Source organism: Miscanthus floridulus, chromosome 2, assembly GCF_019320115.1.
Source record: "Miscanthus floridulus cultivar M001 chromosome 2, ASM1932011v1, whole genome shotgun sequence".
In the NCBI taxonomy this organism is placed as follows: Eukaryota; Viridiplantae; Streptophyta; class Magnoliopsida; order Poales; family Poaceae; genus Miscanthus; species Miscanthus floridulus.
In genome coordinates this window covers 84046469-84060471 of record NC_089581.1, presented here as the reverse complement: position 1 = coordinate 84060471, position 14003 = coordinate 84046469, and positions in this window count along the sequence as shown.

The window sequence follows — 14003 nt, the reverse complement described above, 5'->3', positions numbered from 1 at the left end:
GTGATCCAAAAATTATGAAATTTTGTGGGTAAGCTAGTCTTGCTTAGTGGAAGCTCTGGTTAAAATTTGAGAGTCATTGCATGTATGGTTTTTGAGTTATAGATTTTCCTTTTACCATTGAATGATCCTTGTGTAAATTTTAGTAATTAATCTATGAATCCAATGGCTATGAAACTTGGTAGGTAGTATCTTAGTACCTTATGGATGCTAGGAAAAATATGAAATCTATTGCTTGACACTTTTCACTAAGGTTTCCTAATTATGCCATTTTAAGCCATTCTGCCTTACCATTTTTGTGTAGGTTGTTATACTTACTCAAATGGTGTGAAATTTTTATGGTAGTCTACTTAGAGCATGTAGTGTCTACTGTAATTTTTGTAGATTTAATGGTGTAGTTTTCATATATGTTTACTATTTCCTCTAATTAATTAAATAAATTAAGAGAGGTATTAAAAGAAATGTTTTTGTGATGAACACCCTACTTTCTGGTGTTCTTGTGATATGTGTGATATATAAGTAAGGTTGGTTTTGTCCAATTAAGTGTTTATATCATAAGTTAATAATTATTTGTTTGCATTATGTCCTTCTGGATAGATCTGGGGACTTTGGAAAGTTCCCCATGATATTTTGGTTTTCTGTGATTGTGATGAATACAAGAGTTGTAGATAATTTATGTATCTAGCTCCTATCCAAATTTGAGGGCATTTGGCCCAGTAGTTTAGAAAATACAGCTGTTTAAAGTTAGGTTCCAGTTTTGCTTACTCTCTGCCTTATGAGGACAGAGTTCTGTTGATTTATGTATTCGACTTGGTAAAGTGTTGAATCATGCTTCGAGGTCTGAAAATGAATTGTTTACAATTTCATAAGCTTTCCAGATTATCTTGTTGCAAGTCATTTGTATTTGTAAATCTCCAGTTATGGCTAGTTTGCTGTACCGCTACATAGTCTTCATTTTGCTGGAATACAAATGCTTGAGTGTATGCTTGATGCAATGCTCTCGTTGATTGTTTAGGGGTTAGCCTAACTTGAGAGTATGCTTAGGTGGAGGTTCTAGGTCATTAACTGACGATGAGCAATTATACATTAGGTTGTATAAACTTGGTAAGTGAAGTGATTTGAATAGGGCTTAAGTTGGAATATGCAAACTATAGCGAACATGTGCATTCCCCGAGCATCCCTGACATTCGTTCATGTGCCTCCATGATATTTATCTTGCGCATTCATGCAATAGGTGTGACGGAGAGAGTGACGTTGCTGGAGTTCTAGGGAGCCATCCAGGAGGAGGAACCCGAGGTGCAGGAAGCCGACGAAGCAGCCGCCGCGGAGGAGTTGCCCGAGTGCCCTGACCACTAGCCTTCCTCGTTCCTGAAAGGCAAGCCCCGGAGCATATTAAGCCTCCCATGTTTTTACGAATACATTGAGTATCTTTTATTGTTGATGATGCATTAAGTATAGGAATTTGTTGGAATCAGTTGCTGCATTATATATCCTTCCTTGTCCAGATATCGCACTGGAATCCTATTTAAGTTTAGGACGGGTTAAATGCTTAGCCATGCTTAGTGCGGTAGAAGTCAGGTGATTTCCTGTCACCTGCGAGCTTTAGGAAGAGGTGGATCACGGTTGGCTATATTTGCTATCATGGAAAAGAACCATGTGAATAATGAATTAAGACCGGGCGGGGTCTTATGTAGGTTTGGACATAGTGACTCTGTCTGAGTCGTTTAAGGACCGATACGTTGTACGTCCTCATGTCATGTTGAACACAGCTTAACACTTAGCTGGCCGGATAAGTCGTTCCGACCGCGAAGCCTAGTAGCTCGACTCAGGCCGGGGACGCGAGCAGTGGCGTGCATTCTGGAGGTAGTAAGGATGTGCGGAGAGCCATTGGCATAAGTCCAAGGTGGGTTAGAGTCCCGAATAACCTTGGCAGAGTGGTTCTCTGAGAATGTCGATCTGTTCAGACTCACAACTCCTGAATCGTACCAAAGGTGACTTGTTTGCGACCCTGACGGGGGAAGCAGGGTTTGTGTTTAGGAACACCCCTCCAGCTGGATTGGAATCGATTCGAATCGCCGTCTCTCCCGGATAGTGAGAACTTGCCTGAGCAGCGGCAACGTAGATTCAATTAATTTAACGATATGGTTGAATGGATGATGATAATAAGGTTGCCACAATGAACACCTGATATGGTTATTAATGTTTGCACCCTAATAAAATGATTGCTTAGTACAGGTGCTAATATAGATGACAGAATAATGGCTAAAAAGTCACTGCTAGTCAGGATAAGAGTTGATCATACTACTTATGCTTTTCTGCAAAAAGAAAGTGTCAGCCAGCTCCACTACATTAAGCTATGCATAATCTTTGGTGTCATTTGTTTGGTTTTCGACGGGTAAGTCTAGCTGAGTACATTCCCGTACTCAGGGTTTATTCCCTCTTGTTGTAGATGACCTTCTATATCAGGGATTCTGTAAGTATTGTCTCCACCCAGTGGGTGACAAAGACTAGATCATGGGCATGATCTCCGTTCTCTTATCTGAATGCTTTTGCGGGCCGTGATCAGCAAACCAGTATGTGTATTTGAACTTGGGTGTGTGAGTTAAACTATTTGCTTCCGCATGATTACAAGACTTGTTTTGTAATAACGATGACTCTGTGATGATGTAACCTATTTGTGAATGTCTGTGAAATGTTGTAACGTACGATATGTTATGTTGAATTACTGTGATCTTGGTTGTATGCAAGTTAGTTTGAAATCCTTCGAGATTTCGGTTGACTACCGGGTTTATATGGGCTCAAGTTCAAGAATTTGATCATTTCGGCAATTGTTTTTGTACTTGTGCTCTTATAAATTGGTCGGTTCTATGACAGCCACCATATATCCACACACATGCACAGGTTGATTTGATTATATAACTCAACTCTCTTTGGATCCGAGGTTTGACTTTATAATATATATGTATTGCAAGTATGCTCTTTCATGCTGTCTCCACTCCTATGAACTCCACATAAGCCTTAGTTGTAGGAAGAGAAAAACATAACATCAATACTGCCTTGGTGAGGATTCACAAATACTACATACATTGATAGATTTGAGAGTGTCATACATAGAAAGCTTTGAGTTTTATTTTGAAAACTTACAAAAACTCCAGAATCATGGTTGAGCAAAGAACTTGAGACATAGTGCTTGACTTGATCGTTCTGTGTTTCAATTACTCAAGACCTAGGTGAAGGATAAGAAACATCATGCTTGAAGGTAATATGGGTAAGTTTGAAAGTCAGATCGGTTTACTCTAATCTAGAGGAGAATTCTTGTTTTAACGCATGTGTACTTTTTAGGAGTGAAAACATTGATGCAACTCATGATCCATTTAGTAGGTTTAGCTTTGCTCAGGGACTAGCAAAGGATAAGCATGGGGAGTTTGTTGATTGTAGTTAACAAACATTATAAACCATCAATATAACATGTATAAGGGCACAAATGTATTCACCAACAATAGTCTAGGGGTTTAAACTAACAAATTCCATGAGTTTTTGTGAATTTGAATTTTCTACAGGGTCTATCCAGAAAACCATCAAGGTGGACCTACATGTTGGAATAAATCACACTTATCCATAATGAGATGGACACTAGAAGGATCTTCAAGGCACTAGAGGACACCACGCTAAGGCAGAGAGGGGGAGGCTACCACCTGTAGGTCGGCCGAACCCTAGGGCCCACCAGTTAGCACCATGTTGTTACGTCGGTTCTCCGTCACCTTAAGGATTGCATCTACGATGTTTATTCAAGTCTGTTTGATCTGAGGGCTCAGGATTGATGCTCCGGCCTATATATACTAGCCCCTGCATTGAAGTCATTTGAGAAGACAAAAACCCTAATCATCCTCAAAGCTCCACAATATTCTAGGGCATAGCTAGTTAGGCTAGGTCTAGAGGGAGGCAAGCAAGCTCTGCTTGGATTCCTGATCATGTCAAGAGCATGGCTTGGTATAATCTTTGTACCCCCCTCTTTTGTATCTCTCATTACTTTTATATGTTTGGTACAATTGTTATGACATTATTAATCATATCATTCATGTTCCTAGTTATAATCATCCTTGTTTACTTTGATTATATACTTAGTATAGCTAGATTATCCTTATATTTATGAATAAGTTCATATAGCACTCACTCTAAGGTACCATAGGTGAGTGGTCGACATTATGTAAGCGTGGTGCTTATACGTTGTTTACCTGTGTTGACGGTCACTAACATCAATTATAAATCATCAACAAAACCTGTATTTATACTTAATTCTATCACCAAACATAGGTTAGGGGTTTAAACTAATAAATTCCATGAGTTTTGGTTAATCTATGTTTTCAGCAGGGTTTATCCAGAAAACCGTCAAGGGGGACCTATTCGTCAAAGGATATTACAAAATTCTACCACGTAATCGACATGGGAAGACTCTAGAGGACTCCAAAAGGCGAATCAACAAAGCAGGGCCCATGTCTCTAACATGTGGGGCTAGCCAACCCCACCTAGAGGCTGCCTGACCTATGGGCCCCCCATGTCAGTGTCCTATTGTTATATCAGTTCTCCACCGCATCCTTGGTTGCATCTATGCCATCCTTTAAGTCGGTTTGATCCAAGGGCTCACGTTGGATGCTCCAGCATATATATACCAACCCCTACCACCCTTCCTAGAGCCATCCTAAAACCCTAATTCATATCATGAGGATCAGAGCAAGCTATCAAGAGAAGATTAGTTCTCCATAGGATCTTGTCTTATAAATAATAGTGAGATAGAGAGTGAGCGAAGAGTTTGGAGGAGATGCCGGTCTATCGGTGCTCTCTCTATGGCTTGTACCTTGGTGGATTCAAGTTCTATCTGAGCTTGCGTCTGAGATTTCTTTAGTAATCAACTTTTGATTCAAGTAAGTATCTTGTTTACATTGTTCTTCAGGCTCATGACTCTCTTTTGAGTGCTTTATTCTCTTCCTAGAGGAGTAGAGTATTAATCATAAGTGTAACCATGGTGCTTAGACTTAGGTTAATCGTGGATGCACCTTGCATTCTGGAAGGTGGTAGATCATGTGAGTGACATAAGTTCTATATAGCCTATACTATATAGCTTCGTTGATCCTTTGTAGTCCACCTCCCGTCGTAGGCGCACGTAGGATGAGGTTGCGAAGGAAAGCATCCTCTGTTGGTGTCTTTCCCTAGTAATGTCCCTAGTTGAATTGTAGAAGACATAGCTTACCTAAGCCAGAACTAGAGAACCTTAGTTTTCCTCTATATGCTCCTATTTATCTTAACCTTGTTGCTTCCCCTAGTTAAGTTAGATCATAGTTAGTCTCACACATTTCCCTGTGGATACGATACTTCGAATACTTTAGGGTGAAAGCTACAGCGGTATCTGTGTGCTTGTAGATTTATCTATGTGCGTTAAATATACCAACAAGCTTTTTGGCGCAATTGCCAGGGAAATGGTTGTTGAATTAACAAGGAGGCTAACCTTTTATCTTTTATTCTTTTTTCTGTTTTAATTTTTCTTTTAGCATGGATTCCACTCCTATCTATCAATATGCTAAACCCATGAGCACAACCCTAGAGCCACCAAAATCTTCAGAGCCCATCCTAACACCTGGCATGAGCTACACCCATGTTTTATAAAATTGATTTGGGATCAATCCTTCTCGGGAGAATGCAACGAAAACCCATACTCACACCTACAAGAGTTTGAACAGACCTATGCATGCTTGTGTATCGCTGGCATGTCTGACAAAACCATAAGATGGAAGTTGTTTCCATTCTCTTTGACGAGAAGAGCTAAACATTGGCATATCAAACCATAGGAATTATGCAAGAAGATTGGGAAACGTTATGCTCTAAATTTTGTTTACATTTCTTTCTCATTTCTAAAGTGGTTAGCCTTTGGAATGAGGTTCTAAATTTTAGACAACTAGAAGAAGAATCTCTTGGTACATCGTGGGATCATTTTAATGAACTCATCATCACTGGCCGAGACCTTGTCATTTAAGACCCTATACTTCTTCAACATTTTATATGGGTCTTAACAAGGATTCCATGGAATCCTTTAATGCAGCCTCTAGAGGAGCTTTCCTTCATCTGTCTGCTAGTGAAGCAAGATCTATGCTTGATAGAATTAGTGGAAAGACTCCCTACACTAGCATTCATAATGAACTCCCCGAGAAAGAGAAGAATTCATCTCCTGATCAAGTAGAGGAAGTTCTGATAGCCAAATCACAACCACTTCAATCCGAAGATTTAGCTATCAATCCTGAACCACCAATACCCCAAAATCCCCTAAGAGATGAAGAAATTCCACCTTTGGAAATTCATATTAAAATTAAGGATGACCTCTTTGGTGCTGATTTTGGGAGAATATTAAATTATCATCTTCAAAAGTGACCTTCGAGTGAATATAATTCAAATCCTCTCAAGAAGGGATCTCTTAGGAAGCGTCCTTATTCTCATATAGGACATTGGGAAGAATTCAAGGATGGCATTTCAAGTAATGCCATAGAAGGAGAGCTGAGCCATCTAGAAGCCATTCCTATCCTCTCCCCTTCTATGTCCACATTAGATGTCTCATCTGAACCCATCTTTCAACCCATCCTTGACCCCGATGATCCCTCTTATGCTCTCTCCTAAGTGTCATGATGACCCTAGAAATCCACTAAGACACCCTAAGCATGGGAGTCATGAAGGCCACAAGGATGACCAAAAAGAGCAACGATAATGGCTAAAATGTATTAAGAACTTGTATGCCATTGCTAAAGAATGGATGGACAAGGACGAAGCCTTATGGGTAGAATACAACTTGGTTTAGATCCAAATGGTGAGCTTAAATCAATCTCTTTAATAAACATAACTCATCCAAGTTTGGAGGAGGCCTCAAATGAGATCAACCCGAGAGCCACCAATCCATGGGAAATCATGGACAATAAAACGTCCAATGAATGTCATAGGCATGGAATGATGGAGACAATGTGTCTGCCTATAGACATCCATGAAGAAACACCCTTAGAGCTTGAAAAGGAAGATAACATCAATGAGCATGGAAGTTATTTCATGAACACCTCATCAAATCCATGCTCGCATGAGAAATCTCCTGAATCAATTGGTCTCTCTAACATTGCCGCACATGAGGTCTTCAACCCCCTTATACTTTTTGTTCCTAAATTTTTTGAAAGGGTGGTTGTAGATGCATATATTTATCATAAATATTGCAAATCTCATTGGTGTGAATCTTGGGATAGGTACATAAAAGGTTGATGTTGGAGGGGAAACCACTTCACCAACTTGAGTGCAATTAGAAGGTTTCCCAAGGATGAGCTTTTGTCCTAAAGCAAGCATTTTTGGGAGATAACATGAGCTTTCACTTTTTGCTATAATGCCCTTGTGAAGTGAGCATAGAAACATAATTATGAAAATATTCCTTTAGGTATTTTTGTCACTAACCATTCTAGGTTTGAAGCAAAAAGGATGAGGGATGACAACACAAGGTATGTCCGACCAATTATCGTGCAACACTGAATCACATCCATCCAAACTTAACTTTACCTTTCAAAATTCAATCCTAGGGGATGGGCTTCTTTGAAAAATCTTATGCCATGTTGCTAATTAATCTTGGTTGTGTCTACCTTTAAATCATGCTCAACTTGCTAAACAACAATCATGTTCATTCATCTCTATTTGAATAAATCTCTATAGTACTTTCATGCTACCTTTGTTTACTATAGTATGCGTAGGTTTTGAAGTATTTTCATGCACCTTTTAAATTAGGCATGGTGCTTAGTTTAAACTATTTTCTAGAATTAAATTAGACACGGTGTTTAGTTTGATTCTTGAACCAAGAGGTGTGTTGATCTTACTTCCAAAGGCTTTTAAATTAAGCATGGTGCATAGGTTAAAATGCCTTCCTAAATCAAATTAGACATGGTGTCTAGGTTGATTTTTGAGCCGATGGTATGCCTTAGTAGATACTGGATATTTTGTTGGACTAACCCTATGGAGGAAACTTTTAATTCAATATTGGTAAGTCACGAGATGAATTCAAATCGGAGATGAAGTAAGACATAACTCATTCATTTTAGATGTAAGAACTACATACCTCATTCAACATTGATGAAAGAACTATAAGTACTAAAGTTCATTCACTTTGTATTTTGCTGCAAGTTACCTTTGCCTTGAGCCATGCTTGTATAAAACATGATCTGTATACTAAAGTAATCTCAAAAGCATCTTTTCATTAGCATAGAAGGAAATTACAAAATTCTAGACAAACAACCCGTGATTCAAAATTGTATATTCCTTCGAGTATGTGCTGTTCACTAATCCTTTGCAGGCATAAAATAATTAGTGAGGCAAAAGGTCTAACAAGGTGTCATAAGATCGAGGACCAGAAAGATGGCATAACAAAATGATGAGAAAGAAAGGGTGCAATTTAGGAAACAAGTAGCTCATGAACAACTAAAGCTGCGAGACTAGCCGAACAAGGAAAACTTCAAGCAAAAGGGAAGGACCATCACGAGTCATCTACCTTTCGTCATATGGTGACATTACGCTCCAATGACAAAGGAAACATTCTAAGGTAAATGGTCATTATTTAAAAATCTTTTCCTTGATTCTAGCAGGCACATAAATGAGAAACAGAATATGTTTGAGTTACAATTTACCTGATCAGACCTGATTAGCTCAACATGTCTTGTTCTTTAAGCTTGTTCCTAGCACCACTTTCTTGATCTCATAGTTTTAACCAAATGAGCTAAAATATTGCACAACCTATCTTTGGAAAATGATAGTCATAATCATATAAAGTTCGATACATTATGTAAAGATAGACAATCCTTCCAAGGGTTAAGAAACTCAACCCTTTGGACAAATGAACTTAAATGCTACATGCATGCTCAATCTTCTGATCTTAACACCCATGACATAATTGAACAAAGCACATAAACATCAACTTCGTCATATTCAATGTGCCTAAGGTTAGAGAGGAATAAAATTTTGGTTCTATTTATGTTTTCTCACCAACAGAGCCCATGTACTTGATCTCTACCTTATCTCATGAGTAGGACACACTTCAAGCAAAGTGTAAGGGGAAGATAGTCGACTCCCAAATTTCTATAAGTGAGGTCCTTAATTTTTCAAACCAAAATCAAAACTTAAAACCAAAATAGGTTTGGCGAAAGAAGGTGACATCACCATTAGAGGCGTCATCACAAGAATCTTTTTCTTCAGAACAAACCAAGGTACTCGATTAATAAACTTCACGAGGAGAAGTCTAGTTCGAAGGACTTACAATACCAAACCCCCACCAAAAGAGCTAGCTTGGGAGGAGAAGAACTCCTTTGTATCCAGCTAAGTATTCTTCCCCTTTTGTTTTAGTTTTAGTTTCTTTTAAATAGTTAAAAAATGAATGATGAATGAAACAAAATAAAAAGTTATCTTTATAATAAATATATAGCTATAATAATAATGTGTGATCTAGTAAAATTGAAAACAAAATAAAAAGATGTGTCTAGTTTGCTTTAATTTGCTTTTGAGAGCTAAATAAAATAAAGAGGACTTAGAATAATCTCTTAAATGAAAATGATGAATAGTTGCTCTATTGTAATTCCTTTCTAGTACCTAGTTTTTAGCCTTGATTTCTCCTGAGTTTTGGATACGACTAATTTGATATAAAGATTTACTCTAAACTTGAAACTCGTGGGTAGCGAATGCTTGATCTAAGTCTAGGTAATTGACGGATATGATATGAGAAGGTCTGAGCTGCTATTTATCTTGTTCGAAGTGACACTAAAGTTCTGGAGATTTATCTTTTGGAAAACACAAAAATGCTACATAATGAGTTCCTATATGACAAAGCTTGAATTCTTACCAGAGCCATACATGTTATTTAGACTAGGAAAACCTCCACATATATGTTGCTTGCTTTTGCATTGAGTTTTGTCAAGCTTTGTTAACCCTTATAAGAGGTTTGTCATGCTCTTAAAATCAAGATCGCATACACACCACCCAAATATGCACTACTTCTACCCTGGGGTAGGTCCAAGAACATGCTTTCCATTAAGATCCAACCAAAAATGTTTTACTCCTACACTAGGAGTGAACACAAAACATGCTTGATAGGTTTTTCATTCACCAAATAAATGCTCCAAGTTTTTGTTGCTATCTCTCAAAGTTTTGTTGCAGAAAAGAGATAGGGGCTATGTAAAAGTTATTCATAAATAAAAAAAGAGTTGAGAAAAATGGACAAGTGTCCAAGATATTTAAAACAATAGGTACTTGGATGCCCACCTAAAAAAAGAGAAGAGAAAGAGAGACGAATAAGATAGCCCTTGTTCTCTCATAAAAATATTTCCAAGTTTCAAGAGAGAGATATGTTTTCAAGGAGCATAGTAGAATTATGTTAGCCACCATGTATATCCACCATATATACACACATGCACATCTTGATTTGGTTGTATGACTCAACTCTCTTTGGATCTGTTGTTTGACTTTACAATATATGCATTGCAAGTATGCTCTAGCTTTCTCCCTACCTATGAACTCCACATAAGATTTAGTTGTAGGAAGAAAAAAAGGGGGGGATAACATCTTTACTGCCTTTGGTGAGGATCCACAAATACAACATATATTGAAAGACTTGAGAGTGTCGTACAATGGAATCTCTGAGTTTTATTTTGAAAACTTATAAAAAGTCTAGAATAATGGTGGAACAAAGAACTTGAGACATAGTTCTTGACTTGATTGTTCTGTCTTTCAATTGCTCAAGACCCAAGTAAACGTTAAGAAGCCCCATGGTTGAAGGTAATATGGGTAAGTTTGAAAGTCAGATCAGTTTATTTTAATCCAGAGGAGAATTTTTTATTGAACGCATGTGTACTTTTGAGGAGTAAAAATATTGTAGCAACTCCTGATCCATTGCTGAGTTTAGCTTTGCTCAGGGACTAGCAAAGGTTAAGCTTGGGGGAAATTGTTGATGGTCACTAACATCAATTATAAATCATCAACACAACCTATATTTATACTTAATTCCATCACCAAACATAGGTATAGGGGTTTAAACTAATAAATTCCATGAGTTTTGGTGAATCTATGTTTTTAGCAGGGTTTATCTAGAAACTGTCAAGGGGGGCCTATTCGTCAAAGGAAATTATGGAAGTCCGCCGCGTAATCGACATGGGAAGACTCTAGAAGACACTAGAAGGTGAATCACCGAAGCAAAGCCCATGTCTCTAACATGTGGGGCTGGCCAGCCCCACCTAGAGGCCACCCAACCTATGGGCCCCCCATGTCAGCCTCCTGTTGTAATGTCGGTTCTCCACCGCCTCCTAGGTTGCATCTATATCATCCTTTAATTTGGTTTGATCCAAGGGCTCACGTTGGACGCTCCAGCCTATATATACCAGCCCCTGCCACCCTCCCTAGAGCCATCCTGAAACCCTAATTCATATCATGAGGATTAGAGCCAGCTATCAAGAGAAGATTAGTTCTCCATAGGATCTAGTCTTATAAATAATAGTGAGATAGATAGTGAGAGAAGAGTTTGGAGTAGGTGCTGGCCTATCAGTACTCTCTCTACGGCTTATACCTAGGCGGATTCAAGTCCTATCTGAGCTTGCGTCTAAGATTTCTCTAGTAATCAACTTCTGATTCAAGTAAGCATCTTGTTTACATTGTTCTTTAGGTTCATGACTCTTTTTTGAGTGCTTTATTCTCTTCCTAGGGGGAGTAGAGTATTAATCGTAAGTGTAAGCGTGGTGCTTAGGCTTAGGTTAATCATGGATGCACCCTGCATTTTAGAAGGTGGTAGATCGCATGAGTGACATAAGTTCTATATAGCCTGTACTATATAGCTTCGTTGATCCTTTATAGTCCACCTCCCATCTATAGGTGCACGTAGGACATAGTTGTGAAGGAAAGCATCATCTGCTAGTGTCTTTCTCTAGTAATGTCCCTAGTTGAATAGTAGAAGACATAGCTTACCTAAGCCAGAACTAGAGAACAATAGTTTTCCTCTCGATGCTCCTATTTATCTCAACCTTGTTAGTACCCCTAGTTAAGTTAGATCGTAGTTAGTCTCACATGTTTCCCTGTGGATACGATACTTGGAATACTTCTAGGTGAGAGCTACAGTGGTATCCGTGTGCTTGCGGATTTATCTATGTGCATTTAATATACCAACGGCCTATGGATACACCCTATATTCTGGGTCATGTGGTAGATCGTAGATGTGACACTCCTATTGAGTCCTTTGTAGTCCACTCCCCGAATATAGGTATACAAGTAGGATCTAGTTATGAAGGAAGACAAGCTCTATTCTTAATCTTCCTTAGTAATATCCCATATGTGTAGATATGAAGTTAATCTCTGCCATGACTACTAGGTGTAATTGCACTAATTAATGTATGCTTTGACTTGTAATTAAGAATAACTTAGGAATTATTCCTCTAATATTCTACTTAATCATGCTAATGCCATAGATAGGAGTACTCTGAGTGATCAATGATTAGTTATTATTTATTATTCATATACATTTACCTCTTGAATTACTCCTATTATGAGTAGAATATTGGTTATGGTTTACTTCTCCATCAATCGTATAAGTTATCAATACACGTCCTCGCCTAACCTTCCCTGTGGTAAAAATATAAATAACGATACCTAGAATACTCTTAGGTGAAGTGCTACAATGGTATATTATCTATGCGCTTGCAGATCCCTTCCCTTTCATATCTATATATTCTATCTAGTCAAATGAAATAATAAAGAACTGCTTAGTATCATTCTAGTAGTGGTGCTAGGTAGTACTAACAAGCATCTTGGCCATCATCACTAGGGATGACAACCTCGTAAAGTATTAAGAGATGTAGACATATAATAGGTGGCTACTTAAAACAAGTGACAAGTTAATAAATACCAACACACTACAAATGCACATATTGATGTTTGAGCTGGAGAAATCAAATTCCTTATTAATGGCAAGGAAGAGCGATTCACTTTCAAGCCAAGACTAGAATAATGCTCTAATTTGGAGTGGCAAGAGAAGCTAGTGCAACCATCAGGGTCTTCATCTCCAAGACTGATTGATGCACCCAAAGAATAAACACAACTAGAGAAGTCTGGTTCAGCAGACTTAAAATTCTGAACCCTCGCTAGGAGGTAAAATAAGTAGTTATCCATATTTACTTTTTACATGGCATTAATCATTTTATCTTAACATATTTATTTTTCAATATCTGCATTAGAAAAATAAAATAAAAATTCTCATCATGGCATTATATAAATCCAAGCCCCATGTAAATAATTTTAAGGAATGTAAAAACCTGTAATAAATATTTACCATGGAGGCGTAAAAATTTAAAAATACCATCCATTCATCTTTTTATATATTATAGTATCATAAAATATTTTTGCATTGCATATATATACATGTGTATACGGTAGAAATATAGGCAACCGAGACCCATAGGGGACACTTAGGACCCACTCAACCATCACATATCACTTCCATTACCATCTCCACTCTCCACTAGCCATTTTTTAGTGCACCTCCATCGAAAGAGCAGATATTTTGCTTAAGCACAAAGCAAGGCACCATCAGGTGGAGAGCCAACTCAAGTAGGCCCAAGGAGGGGCCGTGTAACACCCTAGGTGTTTGTCACCAGTTAAGTAGTGGATTTGAGCTCCAACATGACAAGTTTAGTGGTAATCAAGAGCTCTAGTTCAAACTTGTAAGTGGTGACAAAGGTGTTGGGATCAACTCTTTAAGAATGACCCTAACTTAAACTTGGACAACACACCTTTTCTTCTATGTTGACCCCTTTTTAAAAGGTATGCCTAAGTAATGTTGAAAGTACTCCTTTCATGTGCCTCACATCTATTTCCATCTACATTGACTATTGGAAAAGTTTCATGAAGTTTGGAACCAAGAAGTCACATGAAATGATAAGTTATAATCTTTCTTGAATTGCTTCATCCGGTGA